Source organism: Bos grunniens, chromosome 4, assembly GCF_055505025.1.
Source record: "Bos grunniens cultivar Pamir isolate PY7600 chromosome 4, Bosgru_T2T1.0, whole genome shotgun sequence".
Taxonomy (NCBI): domain Eukaryota; kingdom Metazoa; phylum Chordata; class Mammalia; order Artiodactyla; family Bovidae; genus Bos; species Bos grunniens.
Window position 1 is genome coordinate 36,932,978 of NC_141168.1, and position 13,161 is coordinate 36,946,138.

At 39.8% G+C, this 13,161-nt stretch overlaps 2 long non-coding RNA genes across 9 annotated transcripts in view; one reads left to right on the plus strand and one right to left on the minus strand.

The window, feature by feature from the left end:
- Positions 1–11,555, minus strand: part of LOC147373935 (uncharacterized) — a 197,376-nt gene extending 185,821 nt beyond the window's left edge. For 4 of the 6 annotated variants that reach the window (XR_015162244.1, XR_015162245.1, XR_015162243.1 and 1 more), the window contains exon 1: positions 11,353–11,555. This is a non-coding gene — a long non-coding RNA (uncharacterized LOC147373935). The remainder of the gene's footprint in view (positions 1–11,352) is intronic. The other 2 variants (XR_015162248.1, XR_015162247.1) reach the window with 1 other exon arrangement.
- Positions 11,556–11,583: 28 nt separating this feature from the next.
- LOC147373937 (uncharacterized) overlaps positions 11,584–13,161 on the plus strand; it is a 39,111-nt gene continuing 37,533 nt past the window's right edge. For 2 of the 3 annotated variants that reach the window (XR_015162250.1, XR_015162249.1), the window contains exons 1-2: positions 11,584–11,715; positions 13,031–13,126. This is a non-coding gene — a long non-coding RNA (uncharacterized LOC147373937). Of the gene's footprint in view, positions 11,799–13,030; positions 13,127–13,161 lie in introns of all 3 variants that reach the window. The other variant, XR_015162251.1, reaches the window with a different exon arrangement.

A 13,161-nucleotide genomic window follows, 5' to 3' on the forward strand; every position in this document is an offset into this window, starting at 1 on the left:
TAAGTCTGAAGGGTATCTCTACCTTCTCTAGTAAAAAGCCTTCATGATACCTTCTCACTCATCTGAGTATCCTACCTGTTCAACCAACAAATTCACAAATCTTCTATTAATTTTCTGGTCAAATAGGATGAAATTGTGACTATACACTATTTCCACATTAAGCACAGATTTCTCTACTATTAACATTTTGCAAAGTGGAAAAAGAAATTTCTCTCAACCCAAAAGGAAAAGTTTTTTTTATTTCTTTTACATTTTTGCTTTTTTACTTATTTATTTTTTTATTTCCTATACTTGACAACTAAAAGTTTGGTATTATTGAAAATTTAGAAAATGCTTTTTTTTTTTAACAACAGATTGAATTAAGTATATCTATGCCACTAAGCAAAATGTATTTACATTCAGATCTGAACAATAAAGCTGCTACTCAGGGCTCCAACCAACACCCATGTTTTTGGCTTGCCCAAATCTTATTCTAGATTTAGGAACTCTTTGACCTTTTTTCCGCCTTGAGAAGAGGAAAAAACAAAAACAAAACACCCACTCAGACTACCTATGATCAAAATAGCATTGATGTTACTCTAAGATTGATTAAACTTTAGGTAGTTTCTTCCTGATTAAACTTTAGGTAGTTTCTTCCTGATCAGAGAAGGCAATGGCACCCCACTCCAGTACTCTTGCCTGGAAAATCCCATGGACGGAGGAGCCTGGTGGGCTGCAGTCCATGGGGTCACTAAGAGTCCGACACGACTGAGCGACTTCCCTTTCACTTTTCACTTTCATGCACTGGAGAAGGAAAAGGCAACCCACTCCGGTGTTCTTGCCTGGAGAATCCCAGGGACGGGGGAGCCTGGTGGGCTCCCATCTATGGGGTCGCACAGAGTCGAACAGGACTGAAGCGACTTAGCAGCAGCAGCAGCAGTAGCAGCAGCAGTTTCTTCCTGATAGCAAGCTCTGATCTCCCTTTTCTTAGAGCATTTACCTTAAAAACATTTAATTACAAATTCCTTCTTTGCCTCTTTGTAATATAAATATTCTAGCTTCTTGCCAGTTTTTATAACCCAGGAATGTTTTTCTCAAGAATTAGGGAGTAATCTCTTTGAAATGGAACCATTATGGGAGTCAGGGCCCCTAATTCCCAGTCTCTGTACAAAGGTAGGAGCCTAATTTCCATAAGCTTCAATTAGCAAACACAGACAGCCTAATCCACTGATTAACTTCTCAGTAGTTTTCTATATTTTTTCATTAGTTCATATCTAGTGCTCCAAATCTCTATTTTTTTTTTGTTTGTTTGTTTTGGTTTTAACAGAGTTTGAGTTCAAGCTCTCTCCCTTATTGTAATAACCTTGAATAAAGTTATCCTTGCCTGTTTAACTTCATCCAGAACAATTTTTCTTTGATGTATAAACTAGCTTCTTTTTAAAAAATTCTTCTCTTTTCAAATGAATGATAATATGAATAGAGCACCTATTATACATACGGTTTTCATGTATATTATTTAATCCAAATGAATTACAACAGATCATGTTAGAGATTAAAATAACTAAGACATTTAGAGATTTGGCAATTCAGAGCTGGAAGATAGGACTGGAATAAAAAAGGTACTTTCTGGATAGGTTTATATCAACTATTTAAGCAAGGTTGGTTCTTTCATCCTGTAGAGCTAGAGGGTGAAAGCTAAAGACCAGGATAGGGACAGTTCCGCCAAGGCTAGAAGGTAGCTTTCTCCTATGTGTTTGGAAGCAGGCACACAACGTGAAAGATTGGCACTATAAAATATAAACATATCTAGTATGGCCAAGGCAAAAAATATTCAAAACTGATGGTGAATAATTTTAAAGGCTTAAACTCAGAGTTTTTGGAAAACTCAGCAGTGGCCACAGGACTGGAAATGGTCAGTTTTCTTTCCAATCCCAAAGAAAGGCAATGCCAAAGAATGTTCAAAATACCGCACACTAGCAAAGTAGCAACCCACTCCACTTGCCTTGAAAATCCCATGAGCGGAGGAGCCTGGTAGGCTGCAGTCCGTGGGGTCGCAAAGAGTCAGACAAGACTGAGTGACCACTTTCACTTTTCACTTTCATGCATTGGAGAAGGAAATGGCAACCCACTCCGGTGTTCTTGCCTGGAGAATCCCAGAGACGGGGGAGTCTGGTGGGCTGCTATCTATGGGGTCGCACAGGGTCGGACACGACTGAAGCGATTTAGCAGCAGCAGCAGAAGCAGCAAAGTAGTGCTCAAAATTCTCCAAGCCAGGCTTCAAGAGTACATGAACAGTGGACTGCCAGATGTTCAAGCTGGATTTAGAAAAGGCAGAGGAACCAGAGATCATATTACCAACATCCATTGGACCATAGTAAAAGCAAGAGAGTTCCAGAAAAACATCTACTTCTGCTTTATTGACCATGCCAAAGCCTTTGACTACATGGGTCACAACAAACTGTGGAAAATTCTTAAAGAGATGGGAATAGCAGACCACCTTACCTGCCTCCTGAGAAATCCGTACGCAAGTCAAGAGCAACTGTTAGAACCAAATATGGAACAACAGACTGGTTCCAAATAGGGAAAAGAGTACATCAAGTTTGCATATTGTCACTCAGCCTATTTAACTTAGAGTACATCATGCAAAATGCTGGGCTGGATGAAGCACAAGCTGGAATCAAGATTGCCAGGAGAAATACCAACAACCTCAGATATGCAGATAACACCAGCCTTATGGCAGAATGGGAAGAACTAAAGAGCCTCTTGATGAACGTGAAAGAGGAGAGTGAAAAGTTGGCTTAAAACTCAACATTTAGAAAACTAAAATCATGGCATCCGGTCCCATCACTTCATGGCAAATAGATGGGGATCAATGGAAACAGTGAGAGCCTTTATTTTGAGGGGCTCCAAAATCACTGCAGATGGTGATTGCAGCCATGAAATTAAAAGATGCTTGCTCCCTAAAAGAAAAGCTATGACCAATCTAGACAGCATATTAAAAAGCAGAGACATTACTTTGCCAACTAAGGCCCATCTAGTCAAAGTTATAGTTTTACCAGTAGTCATGTACAGATGAGAGAGTTGGACTATAAAGAAAGCTGAGTGCAAAAAAATTGATGCTTTTGAATTGTGGTGTTGGAGAAGACTCTTGAGAGTCCCTTGGACTGCAAGGAGGTCAACCAGTCCATCCTAAAGGAAATCAGTCCTGAATATTCATTGGAAAGACTAATGCTGAAGCTGAAACTCCAATACTTAAGCCACCTGATGCAAAAAACTGACTCACTGGAAAAGACCCTGATGCTTGATGATGATTGAGGACAGGAAGAGAATGGGGAGACAGAGGATGAGATGGTTAGATAGCATTATTGAATCAATGGCCATGAATCTCAGCAAACTCTTGGAGAGAGTGAAGACCATGGGAGTCTGGAGTGCTGCAGTCCCCAGGGTTGCAAAGAGCCAAACACAATTCAGTGACTGAAAAAAACAACAAAATTGAAATTAATGATATTCAGGAAAGACTGGGAACTAGCACCGTGAATACAGAGAAAAAGTGAAAATATTAAAGAAATTACAGAGAAGACGAAAAATACAGAATTCAGATAAATGTGGCTTATAATGTCCATGAAGAAAAAATGTCTAATAAAATTTTACAAGCTTCAAAATCACAATACATAATAACTTCATGAAATTTAAAGCACTGAATTCAATTGAAATGGCTCTTATTCTACTCAGAAATTTAATAAAAATGCATCATCAATGTATTTATTGGTTAAGTTGTTGTACCTTAAAAAAAAGGATAATCTTTCAGGTAAGTAGAGAGAGAAAGAAAATTATTTAGAATAGAGAAGGTGATCCGGTTCCCTTCAGAATTCTCAGTTAAATGCAATGCCAGACTGCAAGAGAACAAAGTAAACATTCTAAGAGAAGGAAGCATGAGATTATGTTACAACCAGACAAGTTATTGTTCAAATAAAAGACAAAGGCAATTAAGTCCTTCCTGGAAAAAACTACCTGAGTGTGAAAATCAATAAAACAGATCAATAAAAATTAGGTTACACAATGAATTTTAATGTTAGATATTATAAAAATATATTAAAATAATGTTGATAACAAAACCCATGGATGTGGATGAAAAATAGTATGAATAATAATAAATATTTTCATAACTTTTAATTAAGCAGAATATTTTAGGATTAATAACTGCTGTTACAAAAAGAAAATTACCCGAATTCTAGTAATCTCTGCACTTCCCATTAACTTATTTTCTCCAGCTAAATTAAGTACTTCTTTATTTCACCATTTCTAGTGTAATTTCATTCTTAAAGAGTTATTTCTATCTATTTAAATGTATCCTACGGAACTAACACCCAATCTTCACTCACAAGAAGAAAATAACTCTGTATAATAAAGGAGAATAATGAAAAGGTGCAAAACTGAGCTGCTGTGGAATAATTAGGAAAGTGGAGGGATCTAGAAATAGGAATAGAGAAAAGAGCTATATCTCCAGAAATTGTGTGAATGAAATGTCATGTGCTATATGTGTTCCTCTCCACATTTTCTGTATTACTTGAAATTATTATTATTCAATAAACAATTGATCAAATCCAGAAGTTTAAAAAAGCAAACATTTATTTCTTGCTCCTGAATCTACAGTTGGTGTTGCTGTGTTGAGCCTGACTGGGTTGCCAGGGTTCACTAGGCTTGCATTCACATATGTAACAGGTCTGCCTCATTCTGGGGATACAGACTAAAGAACACATGCCACCTTGTCAAGAGGACAAGTGGCCTCTGCTCAGAACTGGCATGCTTTCATGTCCCATTAAGGCAGAGGCAGGTAATCTGACCAAGCCACGTTGGTGTGGTATGAAAGTAAAGTAAGAAAATCCAGTGGGGTAGGGGAAGGAAGAAGTGAATATTTGCTCAGTCAGTCCAACCACACAAAGCTTGAGTAAAATTAAAAACATCATGTTATACTAAATCAACAGAATATGCTGAGTTTTGCAATTATATCTGTTTAGAACTGAAAGCACAAAGGGAATAAGAACAACAAAAACTGGATTATAACTTTATTTCTTCACATAAAGCAAAATAAAATGAGTTACATTTTGTTAATATCTGTTTATTAGATTCTGTTCTAAATAATTTAATTTAAATTTATCTCATTTATTTTTACAGGACAAATATCCTAATTTTTAACTAGGAATACAAACTTTAAAAGCTTAAGATTCTTTCTCACATTCCTGTAGTTCATGTGTTAAGGTTTAAATTCAGCAAGAATACAGCCCTGAGGACATATGAAAAACTAGGTCTTCTAAATGTATATGTCTCAGTTCAGTTCAGTTCAGTTCAGTCGCTCAGTTGTGCCCGACTCTTTGTGACCCCCATGAACCGCAGCACGCCAGGGCTCCCTGTCCATCACCAACTTCTGGAGTTCACCCAAACCCGTGTCCATCGAGTTGGTGATGCCATCCAACCATCTAATCCTCTGTCGTCCCCTTCTCATCCTGTCCTCAATCCCTCCCAGCATCAGGGTCTTTTCAAATAAGTCAGCTCTTCGCATCAGGTGGCCAAAGTATTAGAGTTTCAGCTTCAACATCAGTCCTTCCAATGAACACCCAGGACTGATCTCCTTTAGGATAGACTGGTTGGATCTCCTAGCAGTCCAAGGGACTCTCAAGAGTCTTCTCCAACACCACAGTTCAAAAGCATCAATTCTTCAGCACTTAGCTTTCTTTATAGTCCAACTCTCACATCCATACATGACCACTGGAAAAACCATAGCCTTGACTAGATGGACCTTTGTTGGCAAAGTAATGTCTCTGCTTTTGAATATGCTATCTAGGTTGGTCATACCTTTCCTTCCAAGGAGTAAGCATCTTTTAATCTCATGGCTGCAGTCACCATCTGCAGTGATTTTGGAGCCCAGAAAAATAAAGTCTGACACTGTTTCCACTGTTTCCCCATCTATTTCCCATGAAGTGATGGGACCAGATGCCATGATCTTAGTTTTCTGAATGTTGAGCTTTAAGCCAACTTTTTCACTCTGCTCTTTCACTTTCATCAAGAGGCTCTTTAGTTCTTCTTCACTTTCTGCCATAAGGGTAGTGTCATCTGCATATCTGAGGTTATTGATATTTCTCCTGGCATCTTGATTCCAGCTTGGGCTTCACCCAGTCTGGCATTTTGCATGATATACTCTGCATATAATTTAAATAAGCAGGGTGACAATACAAAGCCTTGATGTGCTCTTTTCCAAATTTGGAACCAGTCTGTTGTTCCATGTCTGGTTCTAACTATTTCTTCTTGACCTACATACAAATTTCTCAAGATGCAGGTAAGGTGGTCTGCTATTCCCATCTCTTTCAAAATTTTCCACAGTGTGTTGTGCATCAAGCCAAAAGTTTTTTATTCTTTTTTCCTTTTACTGTGGGTGAAATTTCCATGTTTTTTGCAAAGGCCAGCCTATTTTCTTGTGCACTAAAGCCTATCCTCTCTAGCAAATTCACAGCATAGATCCAGCAGCCTCTATACCCACTCTTTCAAGTATCTCAAGGACCTTCAGTTTTGTTTTTCCTTTGAATGAAAATTAGCATAAATACATGCTGATATTTAAAAACAGCATTATAATCATACTTCTTCCAACAACTGTCACCTTATTCCATTTGCTTTAAAGTAAAATTTCCTTGAATTACTGTTTATATTCAGTTGGACAAAACGTCCATTCGCATTTTTCCAAATATCTTCATGAAAAACCCAAAGGAAATGTTTTGACCAACTCAATAATGGTGGAGGTGGTGGTGGTTTAGTCACTAAGTCGTGTCTGATCTTTGCGACCCCATGGACTATAAAGCCTTCCAGGCTCCTCTGTCCATAGGATTCTCCAGGCAAGAATACTGGAGTAGGTTGCCATTTCCTCCTTGAGGGGAAACTTCCCAACCCAGGGATTGAAGATTGAATGCGTGACTTCTGTGTCTCCTGCATTGGCAGGTGGATTCTTCACCACTCAGCCACCTGGGAAACACCATTTTACATCCTAAACAAAAGCAAATTCTGCCAGTGCTAACTAAAAAATAAAGAGAATTTACATATAGAATTTTTTTAAAAAAATGATATTCATTTCTGGGAGATTTTATTTGTTCTCATAAAATTTAAACACATACACACACACACACATATATATATGTGTGTGTGTGTGTGTGTGTGTGTGTATATATATATATACATATATAAATTGATTTCCAAACTGTAGGCTGCTCTTATAAATTCCAAACTGACTTAGGTATCTAAATGCTTATTTGATACTAGCATTTGGTTTTCTATATGGACCTCACATTCCACACATCCAAACTGACCTCTAACATTCCAAGACAAACCTGCTCCTTATTGTCTTCTTGATCTCAGAAAAGTTTGGTGCATTCTTCCATTCAGTGAAAAACATTTCTGTCCTTTAATTCTTTCACAGAGGAAACTAGCAAATCCTTACTTTCAGTTCAGTTCATGAGTCATGCACGACTCTTAGTAGATCCTATGGACTACAGCATGCCAGGCCTCCCTGTCCATCACCAACTCCCCGAGTTTACCCAAACACATGTCCATTGAGTCAGTGATTCCATCCAGCCTTCTCATCTTCTGTCTTCCCTTCTCCTCCTGCCTTCAAGATTTCCCAGCATCAGGGTCTTTTCCAATTAATCAGTTCCTCACATAAGGTGGCCAAAGTATTGGAGTTTCAGCTTCAACATCAGTCCTTCCAATAAACACTCAGGACTGATCTCCTTTAGGACGAACTGGTTCGATCTCCTTGCAGTCCAAGGGACCGTCAAGAGTCTTCTCCAACACCACAGTTCAAAAGCATCAATTCTTCGGTGCTCAGCTTTCATTACAGTCCAACTCTCACATCCAAACATGACGATTGGAAAAACCATAGCTTTGACTAGACAGACCTTTGCTGGCAAAGCAATGTCTCTGCTTTTTACTATGTTGTCTAGGTTGGACATAACTTTCCTTGCAAGGAGTAAGCGTCTTTTAATTTCATGGCCACAGTCACCATTTGCAGTGATTTTGGAGCTCCACCACCCCCCCCCACCCAAAAATAAATTCTGCCACTGTTTCCACTGTTTCCCCATCTATTTGCCATGAAGTGATGGGACCAGATGCCATGATCCTAGTTTTCTGAATGTTGAACTTTTCATCAAGAGGCTCTTTAGTTGTTCTTTGCTTTCTGCCATAAGGGTGGTGTCATCTGCATATGTGAAGTTATTAATATTTTAACTGGCAATCCTGATTCCAGCTTGTGCTTTATCCAGCCCAGCATTTCTCATGATGTACTTTGCACATAAGTTAAATAAGCAGGGTGACAATATACTGCCTTGATGTACTCCTTTTCCTATTTGGAACCAGTCTGTTGTTCCATGGCCAGTTCTAATTGTTGCTTCCTGACCTGCATACAGGTTTCTCAAGAGACAGGTCAGGTGGTTTGGTATTCCCATCTCTTTCAGAATTTTCTAGTTTACTGTGACCCACACAGACAAAGGCTTTGGCATAGTCAATAAAGCAGAAATAGATGTTTTTCTGGAACTCTCTTGCTTTTTCGATGATCCAGCAGATGGCAATTTGATGTGGTTCCTCTGCCTTTTCTAAAACCACCTTGAGCATCTGAAAGTTCACAGTTCACATATTGCTGAAACGTGGCTTGGAAAATTGTGAGCATTACTCTACCAGCATGTGAGATGAGTGCAATTGTGCAGTAGTTTAAGCAGTCTTTGGCATTGCCTTTCTTTGGGATTGTAATGGAAACTGACCTTTTCTAGTCCTGTGGCCACTGCTGAGTTTTCCAAATTTGATGGTGTATTGAGTGTAGCACTTTACAGAATCATCTTTTAGAACTTGAAATAGCTCAGCTGGGATTCCATCAACCTCCACTAGCTTTGTTCATAGTGATGCTTCCTAAGGTCCACTTGACTTCACATTCCAGGATGTCTAGCTTTAGGTGAATGATCACACCATAGTGATTATCTGGGCCATGAAGATCTTTTTTGTACAGTTCTTCTGTGTATTCTTGCCATCTCTTCTTAATATCTTCTGCTTCTGTTAGGTCCATACCATTTCTGTCCTTTATTGAGCCCATCGTTGCATAAAATGTTCCCTTGGTATCTCTAATTTTCTTGAAGAGATCTCTAATCTTTCCCATTCTCTTGTTTTCCTCTATTTCTTTGCACTGATCACTGAGTAAGGCTTTCTTATCTCTCCTTGCTATTCTTTGTAACTCTGCATTCAAATGGGTATATCTTTCCTTTTCTCCTTTGCTTTTCACTTCTCTTTTCACAGCTATTTGTAAGGCCTCCCAGACAGCCATTTTGCTTTTTTGCATTTCTTTTTCTTGGGGATGGTCTTGATCCCTGCCTCCTGAACAACGTCACTAATCTCCATCCATAGTTCATAACGCACTCTATCAGATCTGGTCCTTTAAATCTATTTCTCACTTCCACTGTAAATCCTTACTTTATTATTTACAGATATACCCAAAATTTGACCACTACTATGAGTGTATTCTAGTCCAACATTATCTCTAATCCAAATCATTTTACTGTAATATTTCACATTATATTAATTTTCACACTAATCTTCCTGCCTTTCCCCTTCACCTTAACCCTAGATATATGAAAAGGTAATTTCCTCCTAAGTTGAAGAGCTGTCTCCTATTTTATTGCAATCTCTATTTTTGCTTTCTACTATCTTATTTCAGGTTCTTATTCATTTATTTTTTCCTAAGTTACCACTATGTCCTTTTCAATTTTCTCCATGACTCCAATGTAATTATCCCTCAATATTTTCCATGTTATTTCTAGCATAAGCTTTGTAAAACAATAATCATTCTATTGCTTAAAACTATTCAGTGGATTTCTACTTCATATAAATTAAAGTCTAAAATGCTTAGCACCTCAGAGTCTCAAAAGTAGAGACAATCAACGCTAGCTAAGATGAAGTATCATTTGTTTTTGTATCAGATCAAACCTGGCAAATACAACTATAAAACATGGCCCACACACATTACCTAAGTGACTATCTTCAGACACTGGAAAGCAATCAATTCAGATAACACTCGAGGAGCTAATATCACTGAAGGAATGCAATTGAGAAGAGTCCCATATTAAACCCAGCAAAACAAAAGAGTATAATTTATGAATAAAGCAACAGTTTGACTAGGCAGAGGAGAAATTAGCTGCATTTCAGGACTGCTAATAGTGATAAAATCTGAAGAGCAGCATCATGGAGAGGAGAAAATCATAGAAAAATTAGTTCTCAAAATCTACATGGAATTTTCCCTTGATGTTTTGGCCAACTCTTAAGTTCACATACACAAAATGAGACATGAGGACAACACACATCAATGTGATAGGGCAAAACATTGGTGGGATAATAAAGAGATGAGCAAGTATTTTTACACATGCTATTCCTTCTAGCTGAAATACAATTTAGAACACGGTGCTTAGGGGCTACAGGCTTATATTCAAATCCACCAAGATGAAGGGGTAAAGAATTGAAACTATCATCAGGGCACTTAGAAGGATCAAGCCTAAGAGTGAGAGCTAACACCTTAAGAATAGGGAATAAAACAGGTAAGCCCTACCCAATTTCAAACATCAACCACAGCAAGAATTCGTTGGTTACCTTTCTAAAGAAAAAGTAATTTTGTAGGAAGAAACTTGTGTTGTGCTTAGTCGCTCAGTCGTGCCTGACTCTTTGCGACCCCATGGACTGTAGCCCATGAAGCTCCTTTCTTCGTGGCATTTCCCAGGCAAGAATACTCTAGTGGGTTGCTCTTTCTTTCTCCAGCAGGGTCTTCCCTATCCAGGAAATGAACTTGTGTCTCCTGCATTGGCAGGCGGATTCTTTCACCACTGAGCCACCTGGGGGGCCCCACATTACTCTTTACCTCATACATATCCTCTACAATGTTTAATACACAATCTGTGGGACTCAATAAAAAAATTTTACTACATGCTGAAGGGGGGAGGGGCAATGTACCGTCAGGACCAAACAATCCTTTCACCAGTAGAAACATATTTGCAAATGATTATTAAGTAGGTAGAAGAGGGCCAAAAGGGAATGCCTTTTTTTCTTCTCACCCGTACAATGTACTCCTCTCTTCCTAATGGCTTTCCCTGGGGGCCATGGAGACACCTGTTGCCACACTCTGAAACCAAGGAGGAACTGGTGTTACTTCATGGACCCCGAATCCTAGCCTCCACTAATTTCCCGGAACACTGACTGAAGTGGCCAAGAGTATGTAGGAGAGTAGGCGTCTGGGACCTCGACGTCTGCCTTTAAGTGGAATAAGAAGTGTATCAAAACAACAGCAAAAGTATAGAGTACCTGGAGAAGCTTTCTGTGGAAAGAGTCCTTTTCAGTCCTGTGTCCTGACTTGGGAGACAGGCTCTTGCGAAAAGGCAGCTTTTCCACCGACCCTAGTCTTTCCCCTAAAGGGGAAACTGGCAAATCGGCTAACTCACCTGAAATTAATGGTGTAAATTAACCACAGCTGGCAAGGAGACGGTTCTGAAATGAGTTGACATAAAAACGAGGGGCGGGGTTGGTTGTGGTGGCACTACAACGTAAACACGCACGCATGCGCAGTGGTGCTCAAAGGCCTTGTCAGACTACAGTTATCTTTGCAGTGCAAAGGATAGTGCATCGCAAGCAATGAGGCCAAGTTATAAGACCTGGAGTTCCACAGAGGTGAGGAGGTTGTGCATAAAACAGGGAATGTGGTGTGGAACGTCCGGACTCATTCAAGCGGCTTTGCAGGAAGATGGAAAAAGGTTGTGTTCTTTTGTTTAAGAAAAGAGAGTGACGCTCCCACTTCTCTAGTCCCAGGCAAAGCCACCGGGGTTTCGGCCTGGGAATAGTGATGGCCCGGGTTGGGGAACACAGCACAGGAAGTCCACAGGGGTCCCGCGTGGGGAAAGTGGCAAAAATACGGTATAGCCTTGTAATCCATCGACTAATTAGTCCCTCTAACACTTTCATTGTTATATTTTCGTCCTTACTGTCTGTTGCCGTTTACGCTCTACTTTAAAATATTTTAATTCCAATTCCTTCAACTTTTGCTCGCTCACATCTGCTTTGTCTGAACTCAGAACTCACTGAAGAAGTTATGTGGAATGATTATAATCAGTTTGTCTCCTCACTGTTTTTTTGAGCACTTCTGTCAGCCTTTTGGCCCCAACTTTTCAGGTGAACACCTTTCTCTTATGCCAGTATTTATACCATTGGTGGTAGTAGTGGTGTAGTCGCTAAGTCATGTCCAACTCTTTGAGGCCCCGTGAACTGTAGCCCGCCAGACTCCTTTTATCTGTGGGTTTCCCCAGGCAAAAATACTGGAGTGGGTTGCCATTTCCTCCTCCAGAATGCCTTCCCCACCCAGGGATCGAACCCTTGTCTCCTGCATAGCAGGCAGATTCGTTACCAGACTGAGCAATCAGGGAAGATATTTGTATCTTTAAGTTACACAACAATTATTTAGACTTAAAAGTCCAAAAATGAACTTTTTCACTTCTATTTCAACCACCTCACATCATTATACTCAGAATTGCGGCTGCTCAGTCGCTTCAGTCGTGTCCGACTCTGTGCGACCCCATAGACGGCAGCCCACCAGGCTCCCCCGTCCCTGGGATTCTCCAGGCAAGAACACTGGAGTGGGTTGCCATTTCCTTCTCCAGTGCATGAAAGTGAAAAGTGAAAGTGAAGTCGCTCAGTCGTGTCTGACTCTTAGCGACCCCATGGACTGCAGCCTACCAGGCTCATCCGTCCATGGGATTCTCCAGGCAAGAGTACTGGAGTAGGGTGCCATTGCCTTCTCCGATACTCAGAATAGTTACAATTTAATACCCACTATGTATCTGGAATTGTAATAATTCTATGTATAGAAAAGTGAAGTCGATCAGTCCTCTTCAACTGTTTGCAACCGCATGGACAGTAGCCTACCACGCTCCTCCCTCCATGAGATTTTCCAAGGAAGAGTACTGGAGTGGGTTTGCATTTCTTTCTGCAGAGGATCTTCCTGACCCAGGGATGGAATCTGAGTCTCCCACATTGTAGGCAGACGCTTTACCATCTGAACCACCAGGGAAGTCCTATGTATAGAAATGTAAGTAATTAATTTGCATGGGATTATAGATTATA